Source organism: Lolium perenne, chromosome 1 (genome assembly GCF_019359855.2).
Source record: "Lolium perenne isolate Kyuss_39 chromosome 1, Kyuss_2.0, whole genome shotgun sequence".
Taxonomy (NCBI): Eukaryota; Viridiplantae; Streptophyta; class Magnoliopsida; order Poales; family Poaceae; genus Lolium; species Lolium perenne.
This window is the reverse complement of record NC_067244.2, coordinates 100,672,277-100,677,708: the sequence shown is the minus strand read 5'-3', so window position 1 is coordinate 100,677,708 and position 5,432 is coordinate 100,672,277.

The following is a 5,432-nucleotide window of genomic DNA, read 5'->3' as shown; positions in this document are numbered from 1 at the left end:
TATGGAACTTGTACTAAGCACAGACTTACATCATAATGTTGCACAGGGTCACTACAAATCCATTTTTGGCGACTATCTTACAATGATTACTGCTTCATTACAATTGCATTCTGGTAATATTGCAAACATAGTTACAACAATTAACTATTCAAACATTTATTATGCAATGTAGAGATCAGATAACAGCATGTAGCAGAAATAAGCACAAGATAAGATATGATACATGTACTAAGCACATACTGGCTCGCTGCAGGTCCTTCTCTTGCGTGCACTAGTCGTGGTAGACATGCCTGTCATTTTAGGTTCAACCATCAGGTGAAATGCTAATCCTCCTGCTTCATTGTCCTTAATCTGTGTTTAGATATCACATTTAAGACCAAGTCAGCTGGTTTCAAATAACAAAAAACTTGAGCTGCCAAATGAATAAGCCAATATTTACCAGATATCAGATTAAAACCAACTAGATGTTGCTTTGCATGAGATACGAATTTCAGATATTCAGATTTAGAGTAGGGTAATGCCAAGGTTTTCCACATAAAGTAAACTAGCATTAAGAATGACCAAATGTCGGCTTCAAATAACCTTCGCAGTTGCTCCAAGACAAGCATATCAAATAGGCAGAAATATAGTAAAGCATGAATTTCATTGCTATGGCAGGGTTCCAAGTGTTAATCCCTTGCATAAGGAACAATGCATATAGGTTATAGATAATAACGGAAGTAAACTGCCAAAATTACTAACCAAGAACTCAGATTCCAACCTTCCCTAGCGTCACTGCTGTTAATGTTGGATGTTCTAATAAGAGGTTCGCATGATCAATCCCTAGGGAAAATAACATTGACAAGTTAGTCTACGATAATACAAAGACCGGACATGCATGCAACAATAACTATACAAGCTGTGCGACAGGAGCATTCATGTAAAAAATAGCTATAAGCTAATGACGAGGTATAAGAGCAAGCAGATTGGAAATGCACATAACATGATTATAAAAACAGTGTGAGAATAGAAGGCACAAGAAAATAGCTAGCGGCTAGCGGTGAGCTAATGACGTGGTATAAGAACAACCAGATCCGGAAATGCCAATAACATGACTATAAAAGCAGTGCGACGATAGCATGCAGTACAAAAACAGCTGGCAGCAAATGAATGGGTATAAGGATATAAATATGTGGATGCACACAGGTGTCAGTAGAATGAACAGGATGGTAGCGACCGGATAATGCTTTTGTACTGTACAATATTTAAACCAACTTCATGAGAAGCAACACATCAAGAAAGTTAATGGCATGTGAGATCTGCAAATAACTACACAAAACATGGCTAAAGAAACACCGTAATCCAACGGGCCAGCGTACTAACCAAGCTGCGGCGGGGTGGACGGGGGCGACAGCTTGCATTCCAGCGGCGGCGAACGCGGGAGACGATGAATCGACCCTGTTTCAGGAGAAGCGGGCGGTAGTGAAGCAGATCTGGTTGGCTGGCAAGGGATTCAGTGAAGTTTATACAGCCGCTGCGCCGAGGTAGTCGGTGGAATAGATCGGCTTCTGTAGAGGGGGGGGGCGTTGAAGTAGACCCGGTTCCGTTGGAGAGGATCCGGTGCGTCGACAGGAAAGGCGTTGATTGCTACGCTGTGGATGAGGTCGGCGGTGAAGCAGATCCGTCGGTGGCAAGGTCGGCGGTGAAGCAGATCCATCGGTGGCGAGGTCGGCGTTGAAGCAGATCCGTCGGTGGCGAGGGCGGCGGGGGAGCGGATCCGGTGGGTGGATAGCCAACACGATCAAGGCTACGCTGTGGAGGAGTATGCCGACGGCGAAGCAGATCTAGTACTATAGAGAGTCAGAGCTTTGGCATGTGAGAGTATTTTTGAGCGAATGGGGCGAATGGTTGGTGGGTGGGTGTGGACCTGTGGGGAGGGTTCGGGATCTAGGCAAGATATTTCATTGTTACCGAATGAGCCCTCCATGGTCGGTGGGTTGTAGCTTCCGGACCAGGGTTAAAAGGGTAAAACTGGTCACGGGATTTTCGAATGGATGCGGCGGGATGATTTGGCGCGGGGCCGAAATTTTCAGTTTCAAGCTACGAGCAGAACGACAAAAAATAATGTTCTTCCCCAGGGAGCTCTCATTTCTTCCTCTTCTCTTTCTCTCTCGAGTCTCTCCCACTCCCCGGCCCGCTCCTCTCCCCCTTCTCTCCGGCGGCCTCGTCGGCCGGAGACGAGGCAGACTTCTCTCTGTATATCATACACCGTCCCATCTAAATTAATTGATTCAACTTTCCTTAGACATGTATGTACCTAGAGTAAAAACATGTGTGGATACATCCCTATTTAGATAAGCAAAGTTGAGTCAGCTAATTTGGATCCGAGGGAGTTAGTGTTGTTGTAAGCTTAGATCCAGTGTTTCCCATGAGGAGAATGGTGCAATGCCGTCGGGGATCTCGTCATCGGCTTCAGATCTGGCCTATGGTGAAACTGGTGGATCAGATCTGGCGGATCTTGCCGGCCAAACCCCACTCTAGTGCCATCAAGGTGATGGCGCTAACGGTGAGGCTTGCTTTGGTCAGTGCTTCAGATCTGGCCAATGGGGAAGTCAAGCTGCTAACGTTCACAAGCTCGGGGCATACGACGGCGTCATCCGTCTTGCCCGTGCACATCTTGGCCTTTCAGCGGCCCTTCTCAGAGCCAATATGCCGTTGCTGAGGCCCTTCTTCTCCTTCGTCCTGGCGACTACCGGCGACAACGTCTGTAACGGCCCCGGGTAGTACCCCTACTAGATTTGTTTGTTTTTTTCTTTTTGTGCATCATCATGGCATATGCATCATCTCATTCATGTTTTATCTAATAAAATAAAATTATTTTATAAACCCTAAATTATTTTTGTTTTGTATTCCTCTCATATGGTTTTATTAAACCCTCTCTTATCTTTTCTTATAATAAAACCCCCTATCTAGGCTCTCTCTTCCCAGCCCGTCTCTCTCTCTTCGTTTCCTCTCAACCGGCGGCCCACTTCCTCCTTACCAGGCCAACCATCTCCCAGGCCTCTTCTCTAGTTTTCTTTTCTTCTGCTGGAGCAGCCCTTTTCTCCTCTGGCCCGATCCGGCCCAACACACCTTGGCCTCCACCTGGCCCGTACCTCTTCGTGAGAGGAGCCTCTCCTGTTGTCATCTTCTTCGTGCACGCAAGCAGCGTGACCACCGTGGTCCTCCCTTTTCCTCACAACCACCGAACCACCGGCTCCCACCTGCTCCCCATCTTTCCCCCCTGCTTAAAGCCGCCTCCAGCGCCCTGCAAAACCCTAGCCTCTCTCCCCTTCCTCTGCCGCCACCCTGGTTCCTTTCTCCTCCTCTTCCTGTACGTTCACGTGAAGGAGCTGAGCACACCCACAAGTCCCTGTCATGGCATCGCTGCTACCGACCACCCCTCGTCGAGCCGAGACCACCAACAGATGCGGCTCGTCGTCCCCGTCACCCGCCTCCAAGGAATCGGCCCGGGGCCTCTCCAATCGACGAGAAATTCGCCGTTCCCTTCTCCAACCTGCAACCTTCCGGTGAAGATTCCGGTCGCCTCCATCCACCTCCGGCCTTGTCGACCCCTTCCATGGCATCACGGTGAGCACGCGCACCTCCTGAGCCTCTCATCCCTCTCCATCTCTCTCTGTGTTTGATCCCTCGACGGTGACGACCATTTTTGCCCGCAGACCTCACCGGCGGTGATGTAGCCCCGGTCACCGACGTCGCTACACCAAGACCATCAAGTGCAACCCCGCCTATCGTCGACGCTACACCATGGCCAAAGAGTCCCCCAAGTGGACCTTCAACCCTAAACCACGCTACACGCGACAAGGTGAACTCCTTCCTCTCGATACTCGACCTCGTCAATACCTTGAATGGAATGCTACCTCATATCGGTGTGCTACATATCATTAGGTACAAGAATCATCGAGGAACCGGAGTGATGTAGCCCCGGTCACCGACGTCGCTACACCAAGACCATCAAGTGCAGCCCCGCCTATCGTCGACGCTACACCATGGCCAAAGAGTCCCCCAAGTGGACCTTCCACCCTAACCCACGCTACACGCGTCAAGGTGAACTCCTTCCTCTCGATACTCGACCTCGTAGATACCTTGAATGGAATGCTACCTCATGTCGGCATGTTATATGTCATTAGGTACAAGAGTCATCGAGGACCGGAGAGGAGGAACACCCATGGTGCAAGGAAGCGAGGGAAGGGAAGAGGAGCCATTCATCATGGTGCAAGGAAGAAGGAAGAAGAAGAAGAAGAAGAAGAAGAAGGAAAGAGGAGAAGAAGGTTGGCCGGCCCCAGAACCCGGTTGGACCGGCCCCACACGATCGGACTGTCAGGTTGCCGCTTGATTGGCCCGGCCCCGAGACCGGACCACCCGGTCCCAGGCCCGGTCTGACCGGCCCCAAACCGGATCCGACGGGAATGACTCCCCAAGCTGCCTAAGTTATCCACTTGCGTACCTTTTCGGCCCAAGCTGGCTTGTACCTCTATATAAGCACCTAGGACCCCTCCTTTACCCCTGAGACAAGATGATAGCTTAAACATGAAGATGAGCTTTGTCTCCCTAGGGTTTCATCCCCTTTGTATCAAGGCAACCCATGTTGGATGATTGGATTTGGTGTGTGAGATTCTAGTGTTACCCACTCTCTCTCCCACTCCTAGATTCATCTCCCTCACCAATCTCTCCGCTCGGAATTCTACCGCGTGTCTCTTCCGGGTTGATTCTATTGGCGTGGTCCATCGAGCCACGGGGTAAGTATCGATTGTATCGGGTTGGTGTGCGTGCGTGAGTTCATCGTGTTCTTCGTGTTCATTGTGTTCTTCGCGTTCTCCCTCTCTCCCTCCTTTGGATTTCGGGTCAACCGCAAGATCGGGCCACACACGGGGTCTTAGACCTCATCATATGGTATCAGCAGCCTTTGGTTTCCGCGGATTTGACCCCCCACCCGTCCAATTTCGTCTCTAAAAATTTTCCCCAAAAATCCCCAAAAATAGCCCTAATTTGCCTCTTGACCGATCTGTGATTTGGTTGCGTTTTGAGTGGTTTTGGTCCATGGATTTGGTGTTGGAGTGCTTGATCTACTATCTCCCCAACTTTTAGCCCCCAATTCCATCTTTTCCCTTCGTTTTGGTCGATTTGGCTTGGTTTTCGCTCAAGAACGGAGAGAAAATCTGCGCCCCGCGAAATCCGGTCGGCCAAGGCGCCAACCGGGCCGATGACCGGACAGCACAGCACCAGGGCCGGTCAACCGGGCGCAGGACCGGGCGCCAACCGGGCGCAAACCGGGCGCCAACCGGCGCCAGCCGGGCGAGAACCGGTCAGCCGGGCTATAGACCGGGCAGGCCGGTCCAGGGCCTGGTCAACCGGGCGCCAACCGGGCGCCACCTCCACCACCACCTCCGCCA